This window comes from Tachypleus tridentatus, chromosome 1 (assembly GCF_004210375.1).
Source record: "Tachypleus tridentatus isolate NWPU-2018 chromosome 1, ASM421037v1, whole genome shotgun sequence".
Lineage (NCBI taxonomy): Eukaryota > Metazoa > Arthropoda > Merostomata > Xiphosura > Limulidae > Tachypleus > Tachypleus tridentatus.
The window spans coordinates 1,635,721-1,658,522 of NC_134825.1; positions in this window are offsets into that span (position 1 = coordinate 1,635,721).

The following is a 22,802-nucleotide window of genomic DNA, read 5'->3' on the forward strand; positions in this document are numbered from 1 at the left end:
CCTTGAAGTTTTTTGAAATATTTTGAACAGCTCAAGTAAGAGTTAACAAAACCTAATCAATCTGTTTGGAAGTTTGATATCCATTTGATAATAGTTTGATTTACTTTCAAATTAGGCATTATGCCAAACACTGTCAAATGCTTTTTTAACATCTAAAAATACACCTATGGTTACCTGATTGTTATTAAATGTTTTGTTAACTGATTCAGTGAGTTGTGTGAGGTGATCTATTGTTTGTCTGTTTTTTCTGCAAGCATTTTGAGATTCAGGTTGGATGTTATTTATTTCACAGAAATGAAGGAAGCGACTTGAAATTATTTTCTCCATCAGTTTGCCAAGACAATAGACTGATGGGACAGAAGTGGTCAGGATTAGACCTGTTTGATTTTTTCTTTAGAATCGTGGTAATAATGGCTTTTCTCTAAGTGTCGGAGTAATAACCTGTTCTTAGAGATTCTTGATATTTGCGACATGTTGTAGTAGGAGATTGGAGCCTTTTCTGAGAACATTTGGTATTTGATCATGTCTGGGGGAAGTGCTTTAAGTTTTAATATTAATTTGAGTTCGGTGGTTGTGAATTTTCTATTTATTGAACTGGAATAGCTGTTTAGTGTGTTACCAGGGAATTGTGGTGTGAAAGAAGATCGATTTGTATGTATGTAGTTGTTAACATGGTGGTGGTGGTGGTGTGTGTGTCAAAGTCGGCATAGTTTAGGTCACTGAAGGAGGATTAGTAATAGTTGGCTTTCTCAGAGTCCGTCCTTGCGATTGTCTTGTGTGAGTGTGTTGTAATGTGTTGTGTGTGACGTGTTGTAATGCGTGTTTTTGTCCAATGAAATACTCTTGATTTTTTTTCCAAAGTTCTTTTGGCTTATTCTTACTTTTTCTAAGTGTTTACAAAAGTTAAACCAACTTCAGTGATGTCGAGAAAACCCACTTGTAGAGAAATATGTATGTAAAAACGGTTCGTTTGTAAAATTTTTTTCAACCCAAACGAGCCGTTTTTGCATATATATTAACCAACTTGTTTCTTTTCCTATTTTAATTTGTTGTTTAATTTTTGCGTTTGTTCTGTTGATATGAGTTTTGATGGTCGGGTCGCGTGTTGCATAGTGAGATCGTATTAACTGCCTCCGTTTGATTATTAGAGCGTGAATGTCCGGTGTTAAAAGTCCATTGATAATACGAGAGTTTTTTCCTTGTTTGTGGAATTGTGTTTTAATGGCTTTGTAATGGCTTCAGTAACTTGTTTAACATGGTTGTCTAATTCCGTTTTATTGTTAGTATGTTTAACTAAGTGTGGTAGAAAGGATTCGAGTGAAGCGTTAAAAGTGAGCCAGTCAGTTTTAGTGTACGTGCACACTGAGGGAGTCAAGTACCTCGCCGCGGAGCAGCGCTGGTGAACCATACAAGAAATGGGTGGTCGCTGGTGATTTTATCATGTACACCCGTGGTTCTTAACCTTGTTGGAGGTCCTGAACCCTGGAAGTTTCGTACTTGCATTCACTGAATCCTTTGTAATTGGAAAGATAAAATGATTTTTTTCAAATTCAAAACATAAGTAGATATTTTATTAGTGCACAAAATGAACCATGCATCAGTTGCACACAATATCATTGTGTTCGAAGAACAAAACCAACAAAACATGAATTTCACACAAAAACAAAACTCAATGAATATTTACTGCAAATCAATGTGACTTTTGCTGTTGCCTTTCAGCAACAAGTTTAGAAATGCGTGGCTTCACCTTGGTAAGTGCCACTCTCATATCATTTTCGCAACAAAGACTGTTACTTTTCTTCGTTTTTATGTCTACTATCCTCGAAAAGGATTGCTCGCAAAGATACGTTGTAACAAACGGTATGAGTATCTCAAGGGCCTTCTAAGCAATAAGAGAGGGTACGCTACGGTTTGGTGACACCAAAACGTTGAGAGCGTTGTTCTGAAAAGTTGCTGTTGAACCTGGCTCTGCTGAAGTTCAATGATTTCGTCGAGATATTCACCATTGACATCTGCTGTCGCAACACTAAACGTGAACGTCTGTTTTACCCATGCTAGATATGACTCTCTGGTGGGGAAGTATCCGTTGAGAGACTTTACGAGCTCATCTAAGTGCATGGCAATTGCTTGCATCAGTTCTCCGGGTATAGAAATGTCTCCGATTTCAGACACATCTTCGATCTTACTTACACAGTCGTCCAGCAAGGGAAAGTTTCCGAAGTTATCATTCTCTGTTCGTTGTTTCCATAACGGTAGCTTTTTTTTTTGAAAAACCTTCAGGTTTTCTTCTGCTTCGATGATGTTGACTACACTGCCCTGCATCTGTTGATTGAGATGATTGAGGGCATTGAAGATATCGGTCATGTACGCCAAAATGAGAATGAACTCAAATTTTTCGAAGCAATCTGCATGACAATGTTGGTGCTCTCGCAAAAACAGGGCTAATTCCACACGCATGGCAAAAACACGATTCAGCACCTTTCCCTGGAATAACCACCCAACGTTAGAATGGTACAGAAGTACCTCGAATTCAGAGCCCATTTCATTACACAGCTCTTTTAAGATGTGGTGCTTCAGGGCACTATTTCGCACAAAGATCACACATTCCACTATAATTTTTAATACTTCTGCCAGTTTTGAAGGTAGGGTTTTTGTTGCCAACGCATGCCTGTGCAAAACACAGTGCGTTACAATAATGTGTGGTGCATCGGCTTTCACCAGCGCACCAAAACCAGAGTTTCATCCCAGCATGACTGGAGCTCCATCCGAACAAACTGCAGAAACCATATCCCACGAAAGATCGTTGTCTCTAAAGAAGTCATCCACAAGTTTCTTCACGTCAGCTGCCTTAGTTGTTGTTGTAAGAGACTTATAAAATAAAAAATCTTCTTTTATCTTGTCGTTCTTCACATAGCGCACGAATACAACAAGCTGGCTTAGATTGGAAACGTCGGTGGTCTCGTCGAGTTGAAGGCTGAATTTTGAAATCAGATCTGCAACTACTTGAGCCGAGATGTCATCGCTCATGTCATCTATTCTGCTGCTGATGGTATCATTTGAAAGAGGAATTTGGGATAACTTATTTTCAGCAGCTTTTCCCAGCATGATGTTCGCCATCTTCAATGCAGCTGTGTTTACGAGTGCTTCACCAATGGTGTGTGGTTTGCCCTGCTTTGCGATCAAGTACGCAACTTCGTACGATGCTGTGAGGATCGGTTTGTCGATGGGTACAAAGCCGAGAAGAAGGCAAAGTAGCTTTTTCATCGAACCTGACTCTCTTTACCTTGAATTCAGCAAGCGTTGTGTTCTTGTATTTCCCATCTCCATGCAGCTTTAGGGAGTGTTCTTAGTTTTGCCAGTGCTAGACTAGAATTGCAAATCATGCATTGAAGACGCTGACTTCATTCATGTTCTGTTATACACGTGAATCCATATTGTACGTATTCGTCCGAACACTTTCTGCTTTTGATCGACATAGCTAGTATAAAGGGATTGAAAGATTAGGAAAAAAATCACAAATGACGCACGATTACTACAGTCATAAGTCGACTGCTAAGCGCACAAAGTTCCTTACAGCACAGATATTAAGGCCAAGTGATGTGACGTGATCAGCCGCAGCCAATGATGACCAAGTGGAGCATGATGTCACGAATCATACTAATGGGGTGAACGGAACGGACACATACACAGTGTGCGTGTCTTGACTTCTGCCGAACTCCTGAGATTGAATCACCGAACCCCTGGGGTTCGATTGAACCCAGGTTAAGAACCACTAATGTACACTAAAGTTAGAGATGCTGTTTATTTTGTCCTTGGGAGCTATGATGAAATTGAGTATATCATAGGAACCTTTGGCAATAAAAGAGTGTACGTGTATGGTCGTTTATTAGGTGCATGTTTATGGAAAGAAAATTCTTTGTAATTGATCCTCTATGCGTGTTTGTTTCCTCTTAGCCTTGTGTGTGGGGAATTAAGTCCCCCATAATAATTAGTTTTGGATTACGATTCGCACATTTTTGTAAAAAGTTAATGCCAATATATTTTGAAGGAGAATAATATATAGCTAGGATAGAAATTGTCAGTAGGTCATTTAGGTGTATGTTGCAAAAACTTTGTTTCATTTACGTTTGATTTAAAAGTGTTTTCTATCGCGATGAGATGAGATATCTCTATGCTAAAATTATACCTCTGCCGTTTCAAGAGCGAGGTATACTGTATGTAATGAATCTGGGGAGTATGGTGTTTTGTTTCTCGGCGCAAAGTGTTTCCGAAATCATAATGAAGTTTGTTTATGTTGTAAATTTCTACTCTTTTGTTTTTGAGGTTTCCTTGGCTGCTGACATGTAGAATTTTAATGTGTTGTGCTACTTCCCTTGTATAAATTTTAAGTGATGTGGTTTAAAGGTAGTAGTAGTGTTTGGCTACAGAAAGCCTTGAGTGACTCGTGGCTTGACTCAAACGTGGGGAATTCACTTAATTCAATTATCATGGTCAGTGTAGTGGGGTTGGAGGTGTGTGTTGTCTTAGTGCGTGTGGCTTCGGTGGATGTGCGTGTTGTTTGAGGTTGAGTGGTTGCGTTAGTGGTCTCTGAAATTGTTGGAGTTTCTAGTAGTGGTTGTTTTGTGGTACGAGTTCTTGAGAAGCTGTGTGTTGGTGTTCATGGTTTTAAATATTGATTCTGTTTCTGAGCTATGTGCATTTGGGTTAACCTTAGTGATGGTATACAAACACACAAAACATCGACAGTTGTTTCGGTTTAAATTCTCCATCCTCTGAGGAAATAGAGATAACCAGGAGTAATCAGAAAGATACTTTCTCTTCATCCCACACCTGATTTGAGAGTGAGCTAAAAGTATCAAATCAATATATGAAGTAAAACAAGGTCATCCTGAGAGTAATGATATTAGAGTTGAAAAAGTGAGCAGGCCCCTGAGAGTAATGATATTAGAGTCAAAAACAGTGAGCAGGCCCCTGAGAGTAATGATATTAGAGTCAAAAACAGTGAGCAGGCCCCTGAGAGTAATGATATTAGAGTCGAAACAGTGAGCAGGCCCCTGAGAGTAATGATATTAGAGTCAAAAACAGTGAGCAGGCCCCTGAGAGTAATGATATTAGAGTCAAAAACAGTGAGCAGGCCCCTGAGAGTAATGATATTAGAGTCAAAAACAGTGAGCAGGCCCCTGAGAGTAATGATATTAGAGTCGAAACAGTGAGCAGGCCCCTGCGAGTAATGATATTAGAGTCGAAACAGTGAGCAGGCCCCTGAGAGTAATGATATTAGAGTCAAAAACAGTGAGCAGGCCAAAAAAGACGAAAAACAGAGCACCCGTTATGCGTGAATATTACAAAATCAACGACCGATATATGACTTACGGTCCTGCAGAGCGGCTAGGATCTATAATTCCGATGCCACAATTTTGAGGTGGGAGAAACGGGAGAACCCCGAGAAAACACACTTTCACTGGCTGGTGCCAATAATCCGCTAGTGCCTGTTTAGTTGACTTGAGGAAGAAGGATGGTCCGAGTCGTAACTCCAGTTGAAGTAAAGGGCTATGTCACTGTAATATCTTGCATATCTGATTAGCGAGAAAGGGTTAATGGGAGGTGGTGACTCCGCCTCCCTGTTCGGCTGGACTGCAGGTAATGGGGTTTCGTTGATCTGGTAGGTGAAGAAGGAAGGTCTGGGTAATCGGGTAGCGGATTACGAGCACAAGCGTATGAAGAGCATAGAACTGATGAGAATTTAGGTTGTGCTTCCCGAGTACTTTGTTCTTCGGTTGTCTGGACTAATTTACGCCTTCTTGCAGTCTTTGTTTGTACCTTCAGAGTGTTTGTAACCTTGATATCGGTCTGAACTAGTGCGTTTGTTGTCTTGATTCGCGTAGTTTGTGTCTGGCTTGAGGTTGCAGTGCTTGAAATTACAGCTGTGGTTTAGCAGAATTTGTCGTGCGTTTTCATCGGGTCGGCAAGTCCAGACATGTTGCTGGTAGTGAAGGTTGAGGGCGCCAATGTAGAGCCGGAAGAGGATGTTTGGATGTTATTCCTGATGGGATCTGGATTAAGAGATGATTCGATACTTGACTACTGAAAGTCGCCTATAGGTTGCTTATTTTGTCTGGGAATGTTGTATGACTGCAGATGGGTGGAGCGGCGGCGTGGGTGTTCGGTGTTAAAATAGAAGACGAAATAGAAACACCCATTATTTTTATATAAACACCCATTATTTTTATATAAACACCCATTATTTTTATTATGTTTTTTTTTTTTTATGCAGAAGACTCATTTTGCCTCTTGGAGGGACCACTTTTCGTTTTCTTCCTGCTACCTTGTCCGTGTTTTCTGGTCGTTTGGCACGACACGTGCGCGGGGTGTGGGTAAGAGGCAGGTTGTGAACATTGATGTTGTCGCTGGAGATTTGGCTTGGCAATGTCTGTGTGCCTGACTGGTCTGGGGAGGTGGAACTCTTCTTCTCGCGCTTGGCCAGGTTCTTCATTATACAGACCGATATCGTCCTCAGTGGCGACTTCAACTGCATCTTGAATCCTTACCTTGACAAAATTGGGAGCGATCCTCTTTCTGGTGAATGGTGTATGTAGTCTCCAAGTGCAGTGCTGTTGGATTTCGACTTTTCCAATGTCTAATGTGTACTTCATGGGTTTGCTCTTGTGGCCACTTGGATTGGTCAGGGCGTTTCTTGTTTCCTTGACAGGTTTATGTAACACCTGGCCTTTGGCAGAGCCTTAGTGGGGCTGTAGTTCACCGGGTTGGGGATGTCTCGTTTTATGTGACGGACCATCGGACACTTCTCACCACATTCCGAGATTTTGTTCCCTTTTTCGGGGCCCTAGTGTGTGAAGGCTCAACGTCCCCTCCTTGCCGAGGATGAGGTTGAAGACGAATTGATTGCCCTTGTCAAGGGGCTCTGTTCTGTCGAGTCTGTCACCAGTTCCTGGTGGGTGGGTCTCAAGGAAGCCTGTGCCTCCTTGTTGAGGCAAGCTGGCGTGAAGCATTTACGAGCCTTGCAAGGCAAGCAGGACATTTTAGCAGCCTTGCTCCGAAGCAGGCCAATGGGATGCAGATGGCGTCTCTACTCTGACGGAATCCCTCGATTCCAGAAATGTTATCCGAGTTCCAATGTGCAGGGCACGGAAGATGGCCAGGACCAGACACATCTCCAGTTTTGTGTTGGAGAATGGTCAATTGACATCTGACATCTCTGACATTCTAGATGCATGCTATTACCACCATTTATATTTGTCTTCACCCGTGGACGAAGGATTGTGGGACGTCATTACTCAGTTTTTGTCCTCCCTCGACCATTCCTTTCACGAACACCTCGTGTTCATTAGCTTGGACGAGTGTTGGTCGGCCATTTGGTCCATGCTGCTCGGTAAGTGTCCTGGGGTGGATGGACTGCTGGTGGAATTCTACCGCCACGTGTGGCATGTTGTCGGACCCTATTTAGTCAGTTGTCTGGTCACGGGGTCTATACGGCCAGGAACACTGGATGGGCTCATTAGTCTTATCTGTAAGGATCCTAACCAGTCTGAAGATCTTCCGTCGTGGCATCCCATATCTCGTGGGGTGTGCAGAGCAGAAGCATACAACAAAATCTGGTGCTTCTTAGGGACCTGTTCCATTACATCATGGGCAGGGATATCCCTGCAATCTTCCTCGACCAGAGCAAATGTTTTTATCGAGTTCACCATAAATTTTTGTGGTTCATTATGGAGAGGTGTGACCTCATTCCTGTTTTTGTCCAATACGTACAAGCGTTGTACACGACCGCTTCCAGCAGGCTCTTGATTAACATATACCTGACGTCTTCCTTTCCCATCTTACAGAGAGTTCGTCAGGGTTGTCCATTGTCTCCCTCACTTTATACATTGGTGATCGAGTGCCAACTCTCTTATCTGTACCTCTTGGTCTCCGTGTGTGGCCTCCAATTGCCGGAGAGTACGAGTGTCAAATACGTTTCTCATGCAGACAATGTGAACCTGTTCCTTAGTGAACTTAACATCGTAAGGTTCAGTGCTGGTCATTATCTACCGTTACTTTCAGGCCAGCACTGCCCAGCTCAACTATGCCAAGTCTCGGGCTCAGTGGTTAGGCAAATGTGCCTCGTGTGCCGACTCCCCATTTGGACGGGATTGAACCTCCTCCCCAGTCACTTGTTTTGGGGTTCATTTTCTCACACACCCCGAGATTGTCTGGGGGAGGTGGTGCAGCGTGTCGGTTCAGCAGTGCACGATTACTGCTACTGCCCTGCCAACGTTGTTTTGGCAGGGCAGAGGTGGTGAGGAGGAGGATACTCCCCTTGGTCTGGTACCTTGGGGCTGTCCTTCCTCCAGATGACTGCACTTCATGAGGTATTCAGTGCCATGGCTTTGCCTTCCTTTAGTATGGCAAACCTGAGGCTGTATCTTGGCTTTCTTTAACACTGCTAGTACGCAGGAGAGGTCTGGGCATACCATGTGTCTGAACCCAGTGTCTTTCTCTCTTACCATCTACCACCTTTTTCTGTCTGCTCTTGTAGGGTCACCCTGGTTACTACCTCATTAGATTCTTGGTTGGCACAGGGTGCATTCTTTTTGGTGTTCCATTGAGCCTGTAAACACCAATGTGTTTTGACCATTCTTCCTCATAAACAGACGTGCTGCAGCGAAACAGCAATGTTGTGCCGTGTCAACTGATGTTCCGACGGACACCTGTTCCCTCTACCACCTGCTGGTCCCTGAATGTTCCTACAGGATTGAGCAACACTACCCTGCTCTGCCGTGAGACATTATTTGGGGCCTCGCTTGCGATGCGTCATGTCGATAGCTACCTCTGGGCTTTCAACTGGTGCATCGTGCATAACATCACCCAGTAAGGTAGTGTGCATATTTGTGGAACTTTTTTGTAATCGCGTTTTTTCCTTTGTGTCACACTCAGGTGGAGTTTGTCAAGCCCAGGTTGGTTTTCTGTTCGATGTCGGTGGAGATCTGGGAAAGGGTGGTCCGCCTTCTCCAGATCCTGCTGCTCTCGGCTGAGACCATCTTATACCACTCGCCGGACCCTGTTCCCAACAGCCTGGCCTTTTCCTTCCAGTATACTCTAACAATCTTGAAGTACGTCATCTGACTGGTTCGAAACGAATTAGCTTTCGAGCAGGCACCAGTGTTGTACTTTAAGATGATGGGCAAGGCCAGGTATAGGTTGTTACTCTGCCTTAAGGTGGATTTTCGGCAGGTAAGTTCTAGGGACTTTTTCCATCAGTGGTGGCCAAATGTTTCGCCTCTCTGTGCGTCGGTGGGATGTCGGGTTGAGCTTGGATTCTGAGATGCCCCATCTCCACTCTCGCTTCTTGCCTATATCTGTCTTTTCTTTAATTATTATTTGTATATATTTGTTTTTGCCTTGTATGTGTTTAATTACTTTTTACTCTTTCTTTGCGTATATGTTTAATTATTACCTTTTTTCCTTACTTTGTATATCTATGAGTCATTATTATTATGAGTCATTTTGTATATATGTGTAACATTTTTTTTCACAGTTCATACCGCGTTCCTTTTTGTCATGATTCGTTGTACAGTTACTTCTTGTTGTAAATAAATTCAAAATTATATTGGGGGGGCACCTCAAGAGGTAAGTTTTATTTTACTTGCCCTCAACTGGTAGTACTTTATTTTCATTTATATTTATTTTTTCCATCTTTTTCTTATTCTTACTTGAAAGAGCAGTCACCTTCCCACAACTATCTGGAGGCAGTGAAGGATGATATATATGTAGGACGTTGTGGCTTTGAGCACCCAAATCTCGCTCTCCTAATTTCTAATTTTCTTATGTGAGACTATCAAATTGGAGGTTAAAAGTGATAGATCGTGTATCCCCACCTCAATGTGGATCCTACTTCAGTCACCTCCAAAACCCAAGATACATTTTATAATCCTACATTGTACTTTGTACCCTAAAATCCCTTTTTTAAAAACTTGTGTAGCGTATTTAATTTTTTTTAATTTAAAAACTATGTTAATGTGTTTTGGTTTATGGCTTGAATATTTTATGGTTATAATACAATTACTCAGAGGTTTGGATTTACTGTTTGTAACGTAATCCTTCCTCATGATTTCGTTTATTCATTTAATTTCACTTAGATATAAATTATTTATATTTCACTAAAATACACACATACGAGTGTGATCCTTTCGCGCTTAATCAACAGATATAAAAGATAATATATTTTCTTGTATGCTAACTACTCGGACACTACTTTTCAATCACCACCAAACTTGGCCTAGTGTATCCTACGGTCACAATAAATAACATGAAAGGGAAAATTCTCAAATCGGTTTTAGACAAACTCATTGTTGACTCTTAATTTAGTTTGACATCGTGTCACGCTCTTTTTTTTTTATAATACTAAACACCATACGTCATTAATTAGTAACAAAATAACACGATATTATTGTTAGGCCACAATGTTATTTACGAAGAACTCATAATGCACATGCTAATTTAACGTTTCTTGTTTCTGTTTTTAATAACTTCACTTACATAAAAACGAACGTTTTAATTTGTTTGTTTGTTTTGGAATTTCGCACAAAGCTACTTGAGGGCTATCTGTGCTAGCCGTCCCTAATTTAGCAGTGTAAGACTAGAGGGAAGGCAGCTAGTCATCATCACCCACCGCCAACTTTGGGGCTATTCTTTTACTAACGAATAGTGGGATTGACCGTCACATTATAACGCACCCACGGCTGAAAGGGGGAGCATGTTTGGTGCGACGGGGATGCAAACCCGCGACCCTCAGATTACGAGTCGCATGCCTTAACACGCTTGGCCATGCCGGGCCCGAACGGTTTAATTCAGAAACATCGTAAATTAGTTTTAGAAATTGTGTTCCCTCTTGGCTCCAAGGTCGCATAACAACCAATCAAATTCCGTGCACTTCATTAATCCAGACATGCACATCGTCAGTAATAATGAGTCTCGACATGTTTATGGCTTTTATGAGATCCTAGCAGACGATAGGCCTAAAACCCAGATAACCAACTGGTGGTATTGCAATTCACCTAATGATCTAATAAGGTTGATGGTTTAAAAAACTCCCCTACCCTGAAAGAAACTGGTAGTGAACATTCCCGTTACGCATATTCATTTAAAAAAATTAGAGGGAACATTGGTTGTAAGGTTTTCAGTTAAACGACTACATTACTATTCCAGACAAATGTAGTAACTTGTTTAAGGATGCAGAAGAGATAAAGGAAGATGTGTTTTCTAATATATGTCCAAGTTGTTATTGGTTTTCTAAAAAAAACATTTTTTTCGTGCTTCTAAATGATACTGTTCGTGACTTAATGGTTAATTATTACATAATATTTCCAGACATATAATTACTTATAGCTTTGTTGTTAGTGTTCCAGTACTAGACGATGTTATTAAATTTTTAAGTTGTTCTTGAACCAATAGGACACATTCTGAAATTATAAGTCAGTTCACCAAATACGTTATTGATAAATCTTCATCCTCCAAAATTATGTAATGTCATAAGTTTAGTTGTTGAAACTACTGCCACATGTTATTGAAGCAACAATAACAACTGGCCATACCAAAAGTGGAAATGTCTTCATTACAATAATTCCTTTGCCATTAACTGATTACTTGTTTGAAATTGGAAGGTTCCAATTATAATTCGTTTTGTAATGTCAATTAATGAAACGCAAGTTTAAAACTGTACTTACATTTCATATGGTCAGTTCAATATGTTCAGTGTCTAAGAGTTGGATCTCATTAAAACTTGTTTCAAGTAATTCGAACATCTGAGCAGGAAACACATAATTCATCTCGTAATATAAAAAAATACTCAAAGCGACACCAAATTAGAAATTCAGTTTGTTTGTTTGTTTGTTTTTGGAATTTCGCACAAAGCTACTCGAGGGCTATCTGTGCTAGCCGTCCCTAATTTAGCAGTGTAAGACTAGAGGGAAGGCAACTAGTCATCACCACCCACCGCCAACTCTTGGGCTACTCTTTTACCAACGAATAGTGGGATTGACCGTCACATTATACACCCCCACGGCTGGGAGGGCGAGCATGTTTAGCGCGACGCGGGCGCGAACCCGCGACCCTCGGATTACGAGTCGCACGCCTTACGCGCTTGGCCAAGCTAGAAATTCAGTATGCTTTATTTAGATTTTGGTAGATTGGTGAGGCTTTTGCAGCTTTAACATTGTATTTCAGCCAGTGTAATTAAATATGTAATAAATTAAATACTTAGCTTTTAACAAAATTAAAATATATGTATGAATATCAATACTTTTCGGTAAAATTAATATAAATAATGATTATATATCATATATAATTCACAAGCAAAAAAAACAACTAAAAATGCAAGAAATTCACGAGTTATTTAAATAAGATTCATGTTACTTTCAAATTTATCTATAAAATAACTTTCATATTTTTGTTGGTGTTGGTTATCAGAAAACATAAAAGGTTCTTTAGGTCACAGATGTAAACATTTACCGAGTATCTTAATGGACACTGATTTGAGTTTCTAACAAAACTTATGTTGATTCTTTTTAAACCTTACAATTTCAATTTAGCCAACCTACCTTTCATCACTTTTATGACTCAGCAGTAAGTCTGCGAACATACAATGCTGTAAATCGGTTTCGATATCCGTGGTGGGCAGAGCATGGAGCCAATTGTGTAGCTTTAGGCTAACAATAACTTTTATGACGCATACATTTTAACATGTAAATACAATTTTGGAAACTGTAAGAGAAAGATCTTTTGATTTTTAACATAAAAGTGACATTTGTCTTTCCAATCATGATTAGTATTGGTGATATAATCCGGTGTTGAAATCTCAAGTTCTTCCACTCTAAATTCTTGACATTTTTCAGTATTATATTTATAACCAAGTAAATAGTTCAAGCTTTTAAGTTGTCTATAAGCTACAGTATCATTAATATTACTTACCGTTTTTCTTATAGTTCTAGATCTGCAATCTTTTAACCCTGTTGTGTAGGTAAAGAAGATTACTGGTATAATTTCAGACTGATAATTAGATTTTGGTTCATATAACGTGGTATCAAAGATACCAACTTAACGAAGCTAGTGATGTTTTCCAAGTCGAGTTTCGCGTTAACCTATTGCACTAAAAGACCTTTTCAGTGGTCAAGTCTAATCAGATCCAGTATCCTTTCTGAAATTTCCCCAACGCAATTTTCCCCCTCTGGTTATCGAGCGAAGTACGAGACAGCTTTTAGCTGTCAACTTGGAAAGTTTCTCATCAGTTTTACAATCTTTCCAGATGTAGTCCAAGTGGACAGCACAGTGCTGTTAGCAGTAAGGAAGGGGTGTCCATGTCAGTTTAGTGCAGATCACTGATATTATATAATATGTCAGTTTACTAGTTGTTTAGCTCAGCAGCCAAATGAGGTAACATGTTTTGCTCTTGCGACAGACACTTAGTTCCCGTTATTGTATGTTCAGCTGTACAACAGAATACATACCAAAACGTACAGTCTGATCGTTACCCAACTAATGCCGTATCTCATGCCCTACTGACCTGTTGTGTGCACAAATACTTGATTGACCAAATTTGGCAGTATTGTTGAATATGATATTTAAATTCTGTAACTGTAGCTGGATAATGCAGACAGCATCTCCAGTCATAGGTGTGACACGTGATAAATGTAGATCATGCGGATTCTTTTAGTTTCACCTGGCTTCTTCGATCTCTTGTTATGATCCTTCTTTACTTCCATTTGTTCTTCATAGTTTGTTGTTATAATGCTTTGGTGCATTTATATGGCTTCCTTGATCTTACCTTTAGCCAAATTTATTTTTTCTCTTGCAATCCCTCCCTTAACCTTAATTGTACCGGTAAATGTAAAACTCATGACATTTGATCAATCTACGTTGATATCTAATTGATATATATCATTTGATCAATCTACGTTGATATCTAATTGGTATATATCATTTGATCAATCTACGTTGATATCTAATTGGTATATATCATTTGATCAATCTACGTTGTTGTATATATCATATCAATCTACGTTGATATCTTGGTATATATCATTTGATCAATCTACGTTGATATCTAATTGGTATATATCATTTGATCAATCTACGTTGATATCTAATTGATATATATCATTTGATCAATCTACGTTGATATCTAATTGATATATATCATTTGATCAATCTACGTTGATATCTAATTGATATATATCATTTGATCAATCTACGTTGATATCTAATTGGACATTTTGTCAAATTATTTCAATAAAATTCACATAAAAACGTAGATTATAAACGAAATTTTGGTGTTATAATATGCTTTAATGTTTTCATTTCAAAAGGAAATATTTAAATTTTAGATCCATATAAAACGCTTTCCTATCAGTAATTGTTCAGACGTTTAATTTAACAATATCTACAACCATCAAAGGGAATATTGTAATTTACTTGAGTATAAATTATGATGGCGACACCTTCTCGTCTATTCTATCAACAGCTTCAAGGCCCGGCATGGCCAGATGGTTAAGGCACTGGACTTGTAACCTGAGGGCGCGGGTTCGAATCACCGTCATACCAAACATGCTCGCCCTTTCAGCCGCGGGGACGTTATAAGTGATGGTCAATCCTACTATTCGTTAGTAAAAGAGCAGCCCAAGAGTTGGCGGTGGGTGGTGATGACTAGCTGCCTTCCCTCTAGTCTTACACTGCAACATTAGGAACGGCTAGTGCAGATAGCCCTCGTGTAGCTATGTGCGAAATTCGAAACAAACCAACAGCTTCAAAGTTTTCTATTGCATAAACCAGCTCTATTAATTTCGTGCATTTATGGCTTAGTTAAAAAGGCAGGTAAACTCTCATTGTCATAGGATATTGTATTCTTTATTCATGTCATTATCTTATATTCTAAATTGAATATTTGAAATAAACCAGTAAAATACACCAAACATAGCAAAAAGTAGGGTTAACTTTTTCAGCATTTCAAGACTTCGCTATAAAAACGAACAAGATCCACATATGAGTAGTAAAGTTTTTGTATGGTATGTATGTGTTTCATTTAATTTACTTTATATTATATTAGATAAATAAACAAATGAAAAAGTCAGTCATGAAACCCCTTAACGACTTATACACGCGAGAATCTTGCGCCTTAGGAATTTAATACTTTGCAGTGTATTTGACCGGGGCTATCTGATACCAAGTGAGCTTTTGATTTGTTATTCTGCAAGTTTGTAGTCGGACATGGTTCGAGAACAACAAGCTAATAAAATCAAATAAAAATGGATGTTTCAACCTTCAGGCTGTTCATTACAGTTATTATCTTCAGACACTCTAGAATTACATGGTTATTGAAATTTATTTATTTTTGTAATGATTAGAAGGTCAGTAGTGTTAGAGTAGATAAAATAAGAAAATATACTGAAAACCGTAATATTGATATAGGATGCTCTAACGATTAAGCAAGCGAAATTTGGAAAGCGTAAAATGAAGAGGTAATTTTATTCTTAGTAGGAAAATTGCTTTATACTCGGAACAGCCATTTGCAATGATCATTAGCTATAGCCATTCCGACTCTGTAAATAAAAACAAGTTTTTAGTAAAAATACTTTTATTTACAAAATCTTTTGTTTTTATTTTTGAAAATAAAGGATATTTTACGTTTACAGAATGTTTGGCAAATTTCATTATATAGTTAATATGTAATAATAGTAAACATTTATTCTTTAATATTAGGCCGGTCCATTGGATATTTTATGTAGTGTTTATTTCTGAGTCTCTATCTTTTTAACTTTCAATTTTCTTTTAAGATTTTGTTTCTTTTTATTTTTCCATCATTTTGATAATTACCAAGACCTTTTAGATTACATATTGTTATCTTGAAGTTGACTCTTGATTGTATATTCGTTACTCCTGACATCCACTTTGCTTCTATACAAAAACGTCTCTATTAAAAATTAATAACTTAAACTTTAATGTGTAACACATTATTTCTAAATGGACTTGGCTTTCACTTATTTTTCCGCATACTATAAAATAATACTGCCAACAATATAACTTACAAAAAATATTGTACAGAGATCTTAGCCAAATTATTGTATAATACTGCTCAATATAATATATTAAATAACTGAAAATTTCTATCGCCTTCTGCCCACCAGTAGTACAGCGGCATATCTGTGGTTGTATACCGCAAGAAACCGAATTTCGATACCCGTGATGAGCAGAGCTTAATTACAACCAATCCAACAACTGCACCCTCTGTTGGAGTTGTGATATCCAATTAGCAGTAAGAAAGTTGTGGACCTGGTAACAAGTAAACTCAAAATGTTTCGCAATAAAGAAACCAGCATTAGTAAATGAATAACAAAAATATTTATTTACAGATTAATATAATGAATGATCACTCAAGTTAAAGATGAAACAACTAACTGATAAATGTGTGAAATTGGTAAGTAAACAGGACAAATGACTTTTACGCCTTAGTGAGTTTATATTCAAAGATTAGTATTTTGATTTAGGATATTTATATTTTAGGTCCAAATTAGAATGAAATCTGTACTTGTTACTTTAACAATTATTGCATGCATTACTTTATCGTGAATCGAAAGTATCTCGATCCTCTGATAACTCTGATGGATTCTCTGGCACTTTAACATATTGTTCAACTGACAACTTCGAATAAGATTACGGCGTCTCTAGGATGTTGGTCTACTCACGCCACAGTCATAACCTTGGTAATATGTTTGAATATTTATTCAACACTCATTATTTAATTGATATACATGACTTGTAGTCATTTCTTTAGCTGAAGTCATAAACAAAACCAATTAATTTTCGAATCTTCTCTGATTCGATATTTGTTAGGTTTGTGAAACGTGCAGATTTCAGATGGAGCATCATTCTTTAGACTTTTTATTAATTGTGTCTTCTCCATCTCAAGGTTTAATCAGTACAAGAAACTTGTGATCCTATGTTTGGTTGAAACCTTAATTTGAAGGCAGTATGATGACTGTCAGTGTTTTCGGTTTATTGGTCAGTTGTACTTCTTCACCGATCTAAAGAATCCTGAGATTATCCTGACTTTCAATCAGGCCCATGGCAAGGTGGTTAACACTCTCGATTCGCAGTCTGAGGGTCGCGAGTTTGAATCACAGTCACATCAAATATGTTCGCCCTTTCAGCCGCGGGGACGTTATGAATGACGAGCAATCCCACTATTCGTTGGTAAAAATGTAGCCCAAAAGTTGGCAGTGGGTGGTCTTACACTGCTAAATAGGAGATGATAGCGCAAATAGCTCTCAGTAGTGTTATGTGCGAAATTAAAAAAAAACATATAAGCAAACATACTTTCAATCTAGATGAAATCATGGATGGAAATGTATTGCTGTTGAGCCATCTAGAGTCGGTCTAGATACAGTCAGTTGTAGATAACGGGCTGGCTCCAGAGTCATCTAGAGTTGGTCCAGATACAGTCAGTTGTAGTTAACGGGCTGGCTCCAGAGTCTTCTAGAGTTGGTCCAGATACAGTCAGTTGTGGATCCAATGATTAACCACAAAAACGACACTCCATACCACTACTTCTATGTCAATCAATTAGAACCTATATATGTAAAAACGGCTGGTATGGATATATAAAACTCTATGTAGAGGAGCGAACAACGTTTTGACCTTCTCCGGTCACCGTCAGGTTCACAAAGAAAGAAAGAGGTAACTGACCGATAGCCGACCACATGTTTAAAGGCGGTTGTGTAATTGAGTGTAGAAATGTAGAGGGCGTGCTTAGATGTTGATTACATTTATTAATTTAGGAATAAAGTGGGTTTTCTCATCATCACCAATTAGAAGCTGCTCAGCCACTGACTGCAACATTAACAACAGAGAAGAAGGGGTTCATGATGATGTCCTGGTATTTAGACACCTCTTCTCGGGTATTCTGTTGTAAAGCGTTTGGTTACCACTTCTTGAAGATATCAAATATGCACATACCTTTGATGAAATCACTATATGCTGAAGCAGAGAAGACTACAACTACCAAATGCTACTGAATTACGCTTAGTAACTAGTACTAACCATTTTCATTGGTCCTAATAACCTATAGCTATCATTGAGACTACAGCTACTGCATTACCATTAGTGACTAGTACTATCCACTGTCATTCTGATCCTAATAACCTATAGCTATCATTGAAACTACAGCTACTGGATTACCATTAGTGACTAGTACTATCCACTGTCATTGAGGTTTTAAGAACCTACAGATATCACTGGAACTACAGCTACTGGATTACCATTAGTGACTAGTACTATCCACTGTCATTCTGATTCTAATAACCTATAGCTATCATTGAGACTACTTCTGCTGGCTAACTTTCTTGTACAATATGCATCATTACAGATAAAGAGGAACAAAGCAATGACAGTTAATTCAATTTCATGGTTTTATGAAAACCACAAAGAAAAAACCACATTATTAGCTTTAGTTATGGGAATTATTGTCTGCACTGAGAAGATATAATATTATTTTTAATTAAATGTAATATATATCTTTCATTAAATGAAATCAATTATGAGAACAAGAACATTTGTGGAAGCCACCATGTTAGAACGCAGTAAATACTTTTATAGGTGAGAGGCAGATATTCAGATAATGTGAAAGAAAAGCACATTGTTGAAACTTGTGCTTAGCATAAATATCTCTGTTGTTAAATGCACTCCTTAAAGGTGCTAGTTTAGTATTTAACACAGCAAGTCAACATTATAGCAAACAAAGATTAGTCTATCTTAGCCCCAGTAATTATTCAATATGAAATTGTACAATGAATTAAAAGTTAATCCAATGTGTTTATTTAATGTGTTTAATAAAATCTGAAAATAACTGAATTTAAAATACTAATGAGAAAAAAAAACATTAACAGCCATATTTACAACACAAAACAACAACAAAACATTAACAGCCATATTTACAACACAAAACATTAACAGCCATATTTACAACACAAAACAACAACAAAACATTAACAGCCATGTTTACAACACAAAACAACAACAAAACATTAACAGCCATGTTTACAACACAAAACAACAACAAAACATTAACAGCCATGTTTACAGCACAAAACCACAACAAAACAGTAACAGCCATATGTACAGCACAAAACAACAACAAAACAGTAACAGCCATATTTATAACACAAAAAATGACAACTCATTTTTTCTCCTTTCTCTAGCAGTTTTCTCTCTTAGTGACTATTGTGTAAGGGTAACAATAATAATAAAACAGATTTGTAAGAAATACCAAAGATATAGGAAAATTACCAAGTAAGTCATTACTAGTTCTATTGTATGTTCATGAATCTGTGTAAATGTAGAACTTGTACATGAAGATATAAATGTATCCCACCCTCTTCCAGCAGCATAGCCATACGTCTGGGGACTTGTAACACTAGAAACCTGGTTTCGATACCTCTCATGGGTAGAGTACAGATATCTCATTGTGTAGCTTTTTGCTTAATTATAAAAATAGAAATAAACACTTTCTTTACCATTAACTTATCACTCAAAACAAGACTAGAATCAGAAGTAGTACTATTTAATTTAAACATTATAGAACTCAAACTGAACTTTCAGATGATGCCTGTACCTAAACCAAAACTGAAATTTATTAGAAATAATGAACCAGTGAAAAAAATAAATAACAAATAGGCAAAAAATTAGTAGAAAGAAACAACTGAAAGAAAGTTCTCCAAATTTAAAAGAAAAGATCAAGAAGAAAGAAACAACTGAAAGAAAGTTGTACAAAATTAAGAGAAGATCAAGAAGAAAGAAACAACTGAAAGAAAGTTCTACAAAATTAAGAGAAGATCAAGAAGAAAGAAACAACTGAAAGAAAGTTATACAAAATTAAGAGGAGATCAAGAAGAAAGAAACAACTGAAAAAAAGTTCTCCAAATTTAAAAGAAAAGATCAAGAAGAAAGAAACAACTGAAAGAAAGTTATACAAAATTAAGAGGAGATCAAGAAGAAAGAAACAACTGAAAAAAAGTTCTCCAAATTTAAAAGAAAAGATCAAGAAGAAAGAAACAACTGAAAGAAAGTTCTACAAAATTAAGAGAAGATCAAGAAGAAAGAAACAACTGAAAGAAAGTTCTACAAAATTAAGAGAAGATCAAGAAGAAAGAAATAACCGAAAGTTCTACAAAATTAAGAGAAGATCAAGAAGAAAGAAACAACTGAAAGTTCTACAAAATTAAGAGAAGATCAAGAAGAAAGAAATAACCGAAAGTTCTGCAAAATTAAGAGAAGATCAAGAAGAAAGAAATAACCGAAAGTTCTGCAAAATTAAGAGAAGATCAAGAAGAAAGAAACAACTGAAAGAAAGTTGTACAAAATTAAGAGAAGATCAAGAAGAAAGAAACAACTGAAAGAAAGTTCTGCAAAATTAAGAGAAGATCAAGAAGAAAGAAACAACTGAAAGAAAGTTCTGCAAAATTAAGAGAAGATCAAGAAGAAAGAAACAACTGAAAGAAAGTTCTACAAAATTAAGAGAAGATCAAGAAGAAAGAAACAACTGAAAGAAAGTTCTACAAAATTAAGAGAAGATCAAGAAGAAAGAAACAACTGAAAGAAAGTTCTACAAAATTAAGAGAAGATCAAGAAGAAAGAAACAACTGAAAGAAAGTTCTACAAAATTAAGAGAAGATCAAGAAGAAAGAAGCAACTGAAAGAAAGTTCTACAAAATTAAGAGGAGATCAAGAAGAAAGAAACAACTGAAAAAAAGTTCTCCAAATTTAAAAGAAAAGATCAAGAAGAAAGAAACAACTGAAAGAAAGTTCTACAAAATTAAGAGAAGATCAAGAAGAAAGAAATAACCGAAAGTTCTGCAAAATTAAGAGAAGATCAAGAAGAAAGAAACAACTGAAAGAAAGTTCTACAAAATTAAGAGAAGATCAAGAAGAAAGAAACAACTGAAAGAAAGTTCTACAAAATTAAGAGAAGATCAAGAAGAAAGAAACAAGTGAAAGAAAGTTCTACAAAATTAAGAGAAGATCAAGAAGAAAGAAACAACTGAAAGAAAGTTCTACAAAATTAAGAGAAGATCAAGAAGAAAGAAACAACTGAAAGAAAGTTCTACAAAATTAAGAGAAGATCAACAAGAAAGAAATAACCGAAAGTTCTACAAAAGTAAGAGAAGATCAACAAGAAAGAAATAACCGAAAGTTCTACAAAATTAAGAGAAGATCAACAAGAAAGAAATAACCGAAAGTTGTACAAAATTAAGAGAAGATCAAGAAGAAATAAACAACTGAAAGAAAGTTCTACAAAATTAAGAGAAGATCAAGAAGAAAGAAACAACTGAAAGTTCTACAAAATTAAGAGAAGATCAAGAAGAAAGAAATAACCGAAAGTTCTGCAAAATTAAGAGAAGATCAAGAAGAAAGAAACAACTGAAAGAAAGTTGTACAAAATTAAGAGAAGATCAAGAAGAAAGAAACAACTGAAAGTTCTACAAAATTAAGAGAAGATCAAGAAGAAAGAAACAACTGAAAGAAAGTTCTACAAAATTAAGAGAAGATCAAGAAGAAAGAAACAACTGAAAGAAAGTTCTACAAAATTAAGAGAAGATCAAGAAGAAAGAAACAACTGAAAGAAAGTTCTACAAAATTAAGAGAAGATCAAGAAGAAAGAAACAACTGAAAGAAAGTTCTACAAAATTAAGAGAAGATCAAGAAGAAAGAAACAACTGAAAGAAAGTTCTACAAAATTAAGAGAAGATCAAGAAGAAAGAAACAACTGAAAGAAAGTTCTACAAAATTAAGAGAAGATCAAGAAGAAAGAAACAACTGAAAAAAAGTTCTACAAAATTAAAAAGAAAAGATCAAGAAGAAAGAAACAACTGAAAGAAAGTTCTACAAAATTAAGAGAAGATCAAGAAGAAAGAAACAACTGAAAGAAAGTTCTGCAAAATTAAGAGAAGATCAAGAAGAAAGAAACAACTGAAAGAAAGTTCTACAAAATTAAGAGAAGATCAAGAAGAAAGAAACAACTGAAAGAAAGTTCTACAAAATTAAGAGAAGATCAACAAGAAAGAAATAACCGAAAGTTGTACAAAATTAAGAGAAGATCAAGAAGAAGGAAACAACTGAAAGAAAGTTCTACAAAATTAAGAGAAGATCAAGAAGAAATAAACAACTGAAAGAAAGTTCTACAAAATTAAGAGAAGATCAAGAAGAAAGAAACAAAAAATAAAAGTTCATATTAATACTTTTTTTTTCTGCCACAAACATCTAGACAGTTGCAAGGTTCGTGTTGGTTTAGCACTTTGTTCAAATAATAAGAAGTTGAACTGGATGACGAAGGTATATTTAGCTTTTATTGAGAAAAACAGGTTCTTACGCGTATTTCAAGAAACTCCGAAGTGACTCCTCATGTCACTACAACTGGTAAAAAGGTTTTCACATGTATCTCGGGAAATATCAACAACAGTGCTATAATATACAGTCCAAACTGAACTTTCAACAATGTTACACATATAGTTTAAATTGTATTTACAGCAATATTACATGTACAGTCCAAATTAAACTGTAACCAATATCACAGGCTAAGCCGTGCTTTCGAAAATTTCACATATATAATCCAAACTGATCATAGGTGAATACTGTATATTATGAATAAATACCATAGATCTAGTGATATGATGTCAACAAACAGAAAACAACCCACTGGTTGGAACTCTAGCTTGTTTTTTATATTATGAATAAATACCATAGATCTAGTGATATGATGT